Raw genomic sequence first — 12,293 nt, forward strand, 5'->3', positions numbered from 1 at the left:
TTGTTCCAGAGAGTAGGAGTGTTTTATTCTACTGTAGGTACAATCAGGAGACAGGTGTGTTATGATCGGAGAGTTCTGATTGATCATTTAGGTCATTGGTTCTCAAAGTGGGGTCCGGGGACCACCAGGGGGTCCCCAGCAAGATTAGTTGATATAGCATCACAATCATTTTAACCACTTTAACCATATTTTAAACTTTGGCTAATCAAAAATAGCAGATATACAAGCTCATAGCGCGTCACTTTGTGCCATGCTACGAGCTTGTAGAACTGCAATTTTTGGGAGAAAATGTGTGCAATTAAATCTTTGAATATATACAGTATATATCTTTTTCAAATTATCATTACTTCTTTCTTTTTTCTTTCTGCATTCACTGGCCCCGTATTATTGCTGCTTGCAGCTATATATTTTAATTATTTTTCTTTTCTTTATTTTGTTTTGCTGGTGAAAGTTATAGGAGTTCTTACTGTATGGTGTATGATACGAAATGTAAAGCTTATCATAATCACAGTAATTATTAATCATGTCTTCCATCATATTCAAGATATTTTGGAGAGAAATGAAACAGACTCCAGTCACTTTCAGTTTAAAGCACTGCAGAGGGGAGGTGTTGTGTGTCAGCTGATGCTCGTTGACGCTCGTTAATGTGACTCTCAAATAGGCCTACATCTAATCTAAGATTGTTTACATGGTATTATACTGTATCTGGTATTATAGATTTTTTTTTGAGCTGTTGGAAATAACTAGGCTGCACTTGGTTCGTAAAGTCCAGATGACAAAAATATGAGGTTTGTGGAATTTATAGTTATGCAGTGTTATATTATATTATATTTCCCAGCAAGCACAGTCAGGACCTGGACGAATCAGTGACATCTCGATTGGGGCTAGATCCAGTCAAACCAAGACTAGTCAGATCTGGCCCAGAATATCACCTGATTTCAACCAAAATAATTCCTGACTACGAAAATGGACGTCCTGGATGAATCAGAGAGAGTCCGATCGAGGCCAGATCAAGTCAAATCATAACTAGTCAGATCTGGCCCAGAATATAACCTTATTTCAACTAACATAAATCCCACAGACAGAATACTTTGCCACTGAAAACTACTCATAATGAAATAGTTGTAATTGGTCAAATCACATATTTTTCAATCCTGGTCTGTTATTATTGAAAATCTGATAATTTGACAGTCTTACTAGCCTTACTATCAACTAATTGTGTTGATTTACAAGTTGTTGTCATAGGCATAAAACAACATTCTGAAATCGCGAGGACAACACTGCATCTGGTGTCTGCATAGGTGCAGTGGCATAGCCTACCTTCACTTTTCCAGTGGGTTATTTTCGTATAAAAAGGGGCCCGTTTATTATTCAAATATTTAATGTATCTGAATGTGTAACTACCCTAACCAGGGGTCATCAACATAAATACAAATTATAGTCTATATATTATTTTTTCATGACAATGTAAAAACATACTAAATATTCACAATCTAATCTTTGAATTCAAATTGGTTTGAATAATGATGACATGCTCATTAATATGTTGCAGGAGATTTGTGGTATTGTACAAGGTACTGTACATGATTGCATCAGGTGAGGACAAGACAGTCTAGCTGTCTTACTGTCTTGTCAGTAATGTTTGATAATAGCTAATAGCAACCTGAAAATAGCAAAATGTGTGTTTAATCCTTTTAATACAATGGATTAATTCATATGTGGTGTGGTCAGACAATTAAACTATGAAAAGATCAAAAATAGATCTGTTCAGAAGGATCCATTTGCACAAAAGCAAAGGAGGGCAGAACTGGACAAGTAAAGCTTGTTGAAAAAGATTTTCACCATTGAGAGAAAGTGTTTCAAAGTGTCCAAAAATAGCAATATTTAACTATAATAACACTCCACAATCATAAGCAGTGGAAACCCTTGATCCACAGCCTGCGGTCCACAATCACCATCAGACCTCCAGCTTATACATTTGCTCGCCTCTGATCAAAGTTAGGAGCCCTTGCATGAACCTAGTTGTGACACTGCATTCTTTAAATCCTGTCATGCCCTTTATCCTTATCTAATCACTCATCATGTACGTAAAGTATGATGGTTTTGACTCTGACCTTTCTTTTTCCATTGTTCCACATATCTTACATCACAACTATGCAAGGTCTAAGACTTCCTCATCATGATAGAAGATTTCTCATCAAGATATCACCGTAATGGAAAGAAACCACAACTATCGAAGCTACCATTGGTATGGTAGAACTGGTAGAACTTGATCTGCAGCTGACCTCAAGTAACACTGTCCTCCGATAATAACCATATGACCCGCACCCAAATGACCCTTTGCTCATGTAATGTGTGATGGAAGCACTAACTGTACTGATAAGAACCAATTATTGAAATCCCAAATACGGAATAGACCACACTCATTGAGTGCCAGAATTATGTTATCCCAGTGCCAGAGATTTTTCAATTTATCTTAGATTTTCAAGTAGTCACAGAATTTTTATCTCCAGTATAATCGATCCACTGATGGGTGCTAATCACTGAGGGTTGCACTGTGTGGTTTCACAAATGTCAACGAGGTCATCGCGACCATGTTGAAAATAGCATGTCTGGGCCAAAAATTCATAGTAAAAAAAAAGTGCTTAGGAGCCGAGATACAGCCTTTTTCAGTAATAAGTTAAACAAGGAGTGAATGGAGCAGCAAATCTTCAGATAATGACATCTTGGGTTCTGAACATTAAAAAAAAATTAATATATATATATATATATATATATATATATATATTTTTTTTTTTTTAAACACGTCAAACACGTCATTGGCACTTTGCGCCATTGCGGTAAAACATGTGAAACACGTCAATGGCACTCAATGAGTTAATACTTGTCTTAGCCTCTTGGCAGTCTTAAGGTTTTCTTCAGAATAGGTAACCTCTTTAACGCTGGCATCCACATTTTGGGCATGTCATTATAGGTTAAGTAAATAAATAAATAATTAGAAACATTTCTGAAATGTTTTCAAAATACCAGATCTACAATCTCTCAACATGTCATGATGTATTGTGTTGTGAGCTTGTAGATTGGCTTTTAAAACAATGGCTTATATTTCTTTGTTATTCAGTGGTTAATGCAGATATACTATCATTGTAAAATGTCTAGCACATTGGCATAGACAACATGGCACATTAGGAGTTCATTATGTATTTCTGGTAAAAAAAAATAATATATTGATCACTTATTTTGTATGTCTGTGGCAAAAATAGAATATCGATGAAAATGTCCATCACAAGCTTGCATGGTGATGACCCCTGACCCTAACATATTGCTGGCCTACTAACAACATACATGCATGCACACTGATCAACGTGTTTGTGTACTGCACACGTGTGTGCTGCTATAATAATAAATACAATAGCGAAACCAAATAATATTAGTTTTAATTAAGAACGTGTACCATTAAAGCCAGGATTATGTTCTTAATCGGGGTTGATAGCAGGAGTAAAATTACAACTCGCGGACCTTGAGTCCGGGAGGAAAATGCGATCCTCTGTTCTATTCCCACAGCTTGGTCAGTGGCCACCAAGGCTACGTTAAGTCACTTTTACTTTGAAGGGGAAAGAAATCTACTGCTGGTAGCGACAGAGTAACCTAAAAAAGTGTGCTCCTCGGAGCGCAGATCCCCGCCAGGCCGGGTTGCCTAGCCTAGGGTTCTCAAAATTTGGATGACAGTCATAGCCAATTGGAATGAAATCTGCTAACTGAGTGATACATTTTCCTCACATGACTGCGATCCATAGATACTATGTACCAATTTGTGTGACTTTTGAACAATATTTGAAAGGAGGACTAGCAAAAAGTGTATTTGGAAGAAAACGTGAAATGGGGAAAATCTAGCCTGGCACAAATGGCCAGGGCCTATTTGGAGTTGCATCATGATCCAAGGCATCCAGATATTTTGATTGTATGACCTACGGTTCAAGAGTTATTGATGCCTTTGTGTGTTTTTAAACTTAAAACGTATTAGTTGTGTCCTGGGGGAGGGGGGGGGGGGTCCCTTAGCATTTCTTTGAATTTGATCATTGTTACCTTTTTCTTGACTTTATATGCCATGTAGCTCAAGATTTGAAAGAACTGGTGCAGAGTTTCTTCCTTGGCCTACTGAGAGTGTGCATACAGTTTCATGCCGATCAGTCCAACGGTGCCGGAGATTAGCTGTTTACAGACAGACATAACAATGTGTCCTTGGCCTTGCATAGATTGACTTTTCAAAGTTAAGGGGGCAAAATGGAATGAGTCTTTCCCAACAAAACATGGACGAACCTGGACCATTGAGCCAATGAATGGGGTTTGATCAAGTCCTATCATGTCTAGTTAGATCTGGTCCAGAATATCACCTTATTTCAACTAACATACGTAAATCCTATAGTGAAAATATATGTTTCCACTGAAATCTCCTAGACAGAGAACTAAATCGTTGTACTGGTCAAATCACGTATTTTAAAATCCTGGCCTGTTTTTATTCAAAGTCGGATTATGTGTGACATGTGTGACACAATAAAATAATTTGCACAGATGTAGGCAAGCTGATTTCATTGGAAGATTTTGTGGACATTCAGGACTAAGATATCACAGCAGATATGGATATGGGGATGATTTTTGATCTAGATTTACATCATTTACAGGACGTGGTCACCATGACAATCAATGTATGACGCCTTTTTACGGCAGTTTGGGTGATCAAAATGTTGTTTACAATGTCTTTCAGTGATGTTCAGAACTAGGCCAAATCATGGCCGATATGGGGATGATCTTGACGTCATCACTAGGACATAGTATGGACGGCTTTTTAGTGACCTAAAACAGCCTGATATACGGCCAGTTTGGGTGATTTTAAAGTTGTTTAGATGACGTCTTGGAAATGACGTAAAAATCAAGACGCCATGATGACTCAATGATGACTCAATGATGACGTCCTCCGGTGACGTTCAGTAGGCTACTAGGCCAGATCACAGCCGATATGGGGATGATCTTGGACGGCTTGTCAGTGACCTATAATGGTGGCTAGAGGAAGTCCATTTCCCAGCATGCACTGGGGCACCAAGGACTGTATTGTTCTTATTTGTGTAATTATTTGAATATGGGAATGAGTATTTGGGTTATGTTATGGGTCATTGTGTTTAGTGTTTTGTTGTGGTGTTATTTGGTGATTTATGTTTTTATATGTACATTTGTTAGTAAAACCATGAGTTTAAATGTCTGTTCGTTTAGTCAGTCTATTACTCCCTTCAGCCAAAAACGAGTCAGTTAATTCTTTCTCACTGGTGGATTTATTGAGCACTCTTACGGCACAAGTTATCCAACGTCGAACTGGAAACATAATGAAATAAAGCAAAATACAAACATTCAGCATAAACATAACAAAAACATAACGTAAATATTAAACAATAAATAAAAGTAACAAAGAAAATACATTAAACACACCTTACTGGCTGCTGCACGTAACCAAAGGGAATAAGTTCCTTGAATGCCCATGAACTTGACCAGAAGCACAGCGACGCACAGACTGAAATACAATTCATTCAAATCAATAAGATGTTCAAACCGTACAACATTGTCTTAGAAGTTAGGTTATAAAACACACAAACCTGTTGATCTCGCGGCATGCTGCCAACAAACACCAAACCACCGGATGTGTAACCACATAATGCGTTGATTTCAGAGGAACCATATATAGCGTTCCGGCATACGTGAACCAATTGACACTTCCGGCACAAAGTGATCTCAAAATAACCAAGTTCAAATGGGCAAATAAACAGCAATAAAGAAACCAAAATAAAATATAATAAACAAAATAATTACAAAAAAATATGTTATAGCTGCAGTTACACTCCCACCAAATCACAATCTTTAAGATTTCATTTCACTTCAAATTTCACTTTCAATAATTCCCCATATGGAACTCAATATTCTTGGAAATAAACCACAATACTGCTTCAAGCAGCAACCCCTTTCGTCGCACACAAAACCTTGAATGTATACAACAACCTTGCCAACATTGTGGCTTCTTACTTAGTACCAACATTGACCTCTGAAAATCATGTTTGAGACCCCTGACAAATATACATTCTTAATTTGTCAGGTGGTTTACCAATTTTTCTCTCTTCGACCTTGACATCTCTTAAGATCAATTCACTCTCTTTTCGTTCTTTGAACTTTGACCTTTTCCTTGCATTTACATTTGAGGAGGAGGACCGTCTCCTCTTTCTTCTTCTGATGGGTTTGTTTTCCTTCTTTGCTTGCACCTAAACATCCTTTCCTTATTATAACTTGTCTCTTTGAATCTTTCTTCACTTGGAGGGTCCTTGTGTAGGCAGGTGGGGTGTCGTTTTGAACATATGTCACAGAACATCCTGTTACTGCAGTCCTTTGATTGATGACCTGGGTTTAAACAGCCAAAACATAGTCTCTCATACTGTATAAATTGGATTCTGTCATCAATGGATTTTTCACTGTATCTATGGCATTTGTCTAAACTATGGCCTGTCTTATTACAGAAGTGACATGTGACTGTGGACCTAAAACTGGTCGTGGTTGTGAAAGTTCTAGCACTTCGAGTTGGGCTCTTGGGTTTGAATCGATGCTCTTGTTCAATTTGCCTCAATGCCGTGTATGATGTGATGGGATTACAAGCAATGCTGGCTTCCTGGTTGAGGAATGTGACAAAATAACAAAAGTTGGGAAAATGTTCATAGCATAACTGATACTGTGTGGCTGCTCGGTTCCATCCTTTACATAGCCAGTCAGGTAGCTTGGTTGTAAGCATTTGGTTTTCCATTGCATCATTAAGCACATTTAGGTGAATATTATGAGCAACGGCAGCTTCACAGCTCCTTAAAAAGTCAACAAACTTTCTCAATTCTGCACTGTCCTTTGGGGGTATTTTTGGCCAGGCATGTAATTTATCTCTGTATGCTTTAGCAATTATGAAAGGGTCACCATATCTTTCATTTAGTAAGTTCCATGCTGCATGATAAGATTCCTCTGTATCCATTAGGAAGTATCCTTCTATAGCCTCTTTAGCTGCTCCTCCAACATAATTTTGCAGAAAGAATATTTTTTCTACAATTGGGATATTTTTCCTTTCAATAAGGGTTTGAAAAGAGGTCTTCCACAGGTTGAATTTGAGTGGCTCACCAGAAAAGATTGTAGGCTCTGGGATGGGAAGGCGATTTGCAGTTATAGCCTCAGCCAAGACCTTGACAAGCTTAGTGGTGTCATCAGGCTCCCTCTTGGTCACAGCTCTGGTGGTGGTTGCTCCTCAGGTCCATCATTTACTTGAAGCCTTGCCTTGGCTGCGTGCTGCCTTTTCATCTCCTCCAATCTCTCAAGTTGTCCTTTTATCTCCTCCACAATCTCTTTCCTTGTCACATCCTCTGCATCAAGTTGTCTTAATTTTTCCTGTTGCTGTTCTTGCTCAGCCATTATTTTCAAAACAGCTTGGGTAGCTGCAAACTCAGTGGCAGCAGCTTCTTTCCTTTTGTCTGAGAGTGTTTTAGAAATGTTAGAATGATTAGAATGATGAGAGCGATTAGATACTGGCAGAGAATCATCAGTGCAGGTTGTCATAGAATCAAATACAGAGCTTACATCAGGCCACATCAACTCTTCTTCTGCACCTTGTATGTAAGCACGAGCATTTTGAACAACCTGTTTTGTGACTAGTATGCACTTTCCAAGCTTGCAACGCAGGTCACTATCTGGACTGTCAATTTTCCTGTATGCATCAAAAATGCCATTCAGTTCATTTATGTCCTGTTGTACAGCATCAATGTACCCTTGGAGTTTGCTTGTGGGAGCTTTGTTTATAATAGCCTTTTTAGTAGTTCTTACTTTACTTTTCCAATGCTCATATACACATTCAAAATTATATAATAAACCCTTTAAGTTTTTGGTTTGCAAGCCTCTTCCTTTCTCAGTTAGTGTGCGCTCTCTTCCACCTCTGCGAGGCTGCAAAACATCTGTTTCAATGACTGTACCAGCATCTTTGAATTCCTTACTTTTTACTGTTAGTTGTACTGGTTCTTTAGCCTGTGTAGGCTCTTTAGATTGGGCAGGCTGTGCAGGCTCTGCAGGCTCTTTAGTTGTCTGTGATTCAGACATCTTTAAAATAGCCCACACATTTAACCATTATTCAAGCACTCAAATGAGGTTTCAGAATTAAGTCAATATATTTCAATGAATCCCATAAAGATCAAATACAAATTTGAGCAGTATTTCAAAGAGGTCACAAAAATATTAAACCATGATAAGGCGTCGTTAGTTCCATGTCCAAAGAAATCCTCTTCAGTGAATTAATAGTACAATAGTTAATTGGTGAAATGCGCCTTTAAGGTTGCATCAACAATGTTCTTTGACACACAATAGACCGCCGAAGTCTGACGTCATTTACACATCCTTTGTTTGTCTACCTGGTTCGCAGTTTTCCACCCCCGTTCTGAATCCCATAGACGTATTTAATATCGCGTCAAATAAGAACTGTGTTCCAAAAATAAACAAATGACCCCGGCGTGTTGACTCTTATGGATATGAAGCATCAACTGACGGTGAGAAAACGCTAATGTTACTTCCGCCGAATTAGTTACATTTTCGCCAGAAACAGACTGTATCAAATATAAGTGACTGACTATCATAAACGATACAGAACCTCCTCCCTGACAATAACGCCGACACGCGGTGTTTATTTTTGGACCACAATTCTTATATGAGACGATTCTAAGATGACCCAATGTTATTCTACATAGAGAAATTACTTCCGCAAACCTGGGGATGAACGAGTCACGTCAGGACTTCGGTGCTCTATAGTCCCGTGTAGCATTCACTTTGTCTTTACGTCATTTCAACTCTCATTTCGAGACTAACCTTGTAGACGTCTTCAGTTCAGAATGATGCTGTGAACCTGTGTCTCTTTAAACAAACAAAACGAACGGTGGCTGGCTTGTGTTCGTTGGGCACGTTAGTTGTCGGTCAAGAAGGGGTTAAAAGCAACGCAGCTCCGCTCCGTGATGAACAGCGGGTGGTGAGCAGATCCAGTCCGTCGGGCCCGGCGGAGGTTCGGCTCCTTCCCCGCAGTTCTGAAGTGGCTGCTGTTTCATAGACTCCACGCAGGTTGAGATGATTGCAGTGGATGCAGGTTAAGTTCGACTATTACTCCCTTCAGCCAAAAACGAGTCAGTTAATTCTTTCTCACTGGTGGATTTATTGAGCACTCTTACGGCACAAGTTATCCAACGTCGAACTGGAAACATAATGAAATAAAGCAAAATACAAACATTCAGCATAAACATAACAAAAACATAACGTAAATATTAAACAATAAATAAAAGTAACAAAGAAAATACATTAAACACACCTTACTGGCTGCTGCACGTAACCAAAGGGAATAAGTTCCTTGAATGCCCATGAACTTGACCAGAAGCACAGCGACGCACAGACTGAAATACAATTCATTCAAATCAATAAGATGTTCAAACCGTACAACATTGTCTTAGAAGTTAGGTTATAAAACACACAAACCTGTTGATCTCGCGGCATGCTGCCAACAAACACCAAACCACCGGATGTGTAACCACATAATGCGTTGATTTCAGAGGAACCATATATAGCGTTCCGGCATACGTGAACCAATTGACACTTCCGGCACAAAGTGATCTCAAAATAACCAAGTTCAAATGGGCAAATAAACAGCAATAAAGAAACCAAAATAAAATATAATAAACAAAATAATTACAAAAAAATATGTTATAGCTGCAGTTACACAGTCCCTCTCCCCTTTTCGCATTTAAGTATAGTATGTGTTAGTATGGGAATGTTGAAGTTGGTTGATCCAATAGAGAGTTGTCATGGCTCTTATAGGGAACCTTACTTAAGGCCTATACAATACATTGCTCTTCGACACTATGCTGCATGCAATCAAATCAATATCAGCCAGTGTCTTGTATAAATGAACATGACGACTTGACACAAAGTCAGGTAACGTTGTGGTGACGTCTTACAGTGACGTTCAGAAATAGGCCAGTCACAACCGATATGGTATTGCTTAAATGACGTAATTTACAGGAAGTAATTTAAGCGACTTTTTAATCACACAAACTGGATGTCTGTTTTAGGTCACTAAAAAGCTGTCCCTACGATGTCCTGATGATAACGTTCAAATCATTCCCATATCGGTCATGATCTGGCCTTGTCCTGAACGTCACCGAACAACGTCATCATGACAATTTTGACGTAATTTCTAGGACGTCATCTAAGTGGCTTTTTCATCACCCACACGGTAATAGCGGCTGTTTGAGGTCACAACAAAGCCGTCCATAAGATGTCCTGGTGATGACGTCCAAATCATCCCTACATATGTAGGCCAGATCACGTCCCATATGGGACGTGATCTGGCCTAGTTGTGAACGTCACTGAAAGACGTCATGATTACGTGTTGAGCGGGACGTCATCTAAACGGCTTTTTCATCACCCACACTGGCCGTAGGCTAATAAGCGGCTGTTTGAGGTCACAACAAAGCCGTCCATAAGATGTCCTGGTGATGACGTCCAAATCATCCCCACATGGGCCGTGATCTGGCCTAGTTCCGGGGTACGTCATCATAACGTCATTAAGACGTCATTGTGCTTGCTGGGTTGTTATATTAGTGTCTATCTGTCCTCTGAAACAATGGGTTTATAGTTAGTGAGAACTTCACTTCTCCCTTAAGCTTGAACAAATGTATTTATTTGTGTGTACAAAGCATTGTAATTGTTTTTTAAAGTGCTTTTTATAATTGTTATTTTAAACTAAAGATGATGGCCAATGTTGATGATACTTGAGAAAAGAACATTAATAATGTATCATATCGATATCATATGCCCAACATCATGTATGTATTGTGAAATTAGTGTTATCTTGACACCCCTAACCCTCCTCATCAAATACAACAACATGACATTTAGAACTTTTAACCATATTTTGGCTACTTTGGCTAATCAAAAATAGCAGATATACAAGCTCATAGCGCGTCACTTTGTGCCGTGCTATGAGCTTGTAGATCTGGGGGAAATGTGTGCAATTAAATCTTTGAATATATACAGTAGGCTATATATCTTTTCTTTTTTAAGCGAACATTTTTAGCTAAAATCTTTGTTTCTGGAAGTCCCTGGCACAAAATATTGTTATGGGGGGTCCGCAGCCAAATACATTTCAAGTTTGAGAACCACTGATTTAGGCAGTGAGCAGGTCAGAGTTGTATTCAGGAGCAAAATTATTAAGAGCCTCATAAACACTAAAAGTAGCACTAGTATGAAGTCAATTCTGTAATTATTTGACAGCTTTAGTTACTAGTTACATTGCATAGATTACATTATTACAAAACATACAATTTAACCACTTTGTTTATTTGAATATAGCTATAGATATTTTCGAAAAGGTTTGACAAATTTATGAAAATTTGAGTAATTTTACTTTGGGACTGTATACTTTGATGCAAATACATTAAAAAATTAAATAATTTAAAATTTCACTCAAGTTTGAACACAGGCCTTCTGCTTGTAACAGAGTATTTCCATAATGTGGTATTGCTACTTTTACTTAAGTAAAAGAGTATTTCCTCTACCTTGGATCAGCTGTTCTTGTGCCATCTGGCTGCAGCATTCTGAATGATCTGTAATACAGAACTGGTCTGGACAGATGCTTCAGTAAGTGCAACATAGCCTACTTAAATTAACATGCACAACAGTGACTCCTTGTGGATACTTGGGCTGACTGCTGAACATAATGCCAGAACTACAACTTTGACTCAACATTTGTCCTATTGTGCCAGGCCAGCTGAACAAAAACAAAAACAATTCCATGAAAAGGTATACAACTGCCATGCATGTAATTCAATGTCAGTGTGTGCCTATAGTCGTGAAATGCCATGCGTGGACCTTTTGCGACACACAGTGGCAATGAGAGTGTGCAACACTATTTTGGGCTGAATTTCTTTGTAATCCTATGTAACTGTACACAAGATTGAAGTAACATAAAGAAACCTTGAACCTTGACGACGTCTTCGCTATACGGCAGTGTCGCACACATTACTTAAAGGAGCACTTTTAGCATCTTCGTATAATTGGTCCTCAAGTAATGCTCATTATTCACCTGTTTCCTAGGCTGTGTGTTTTCCACTTCCTGTCGATTTGATCCAATGAAATCCAATGAAACTGGTCAGATGACCAATGATATCCAATGAAATCGACAGGAAGTGGAAAAC

This window comes from Gymnoscopelus braueri (assembly GCF_963280865.1).
Source record: "Gymnoscopelus braueri genome assembly, chromosome: 17".
Lineage (NCBI taxonomy): Eukaryota > Metazoa > Chordata > Actinopteri > Myctophiformes > Myctophidae > Gymnoscopelus > Gymnoscopelus braueri.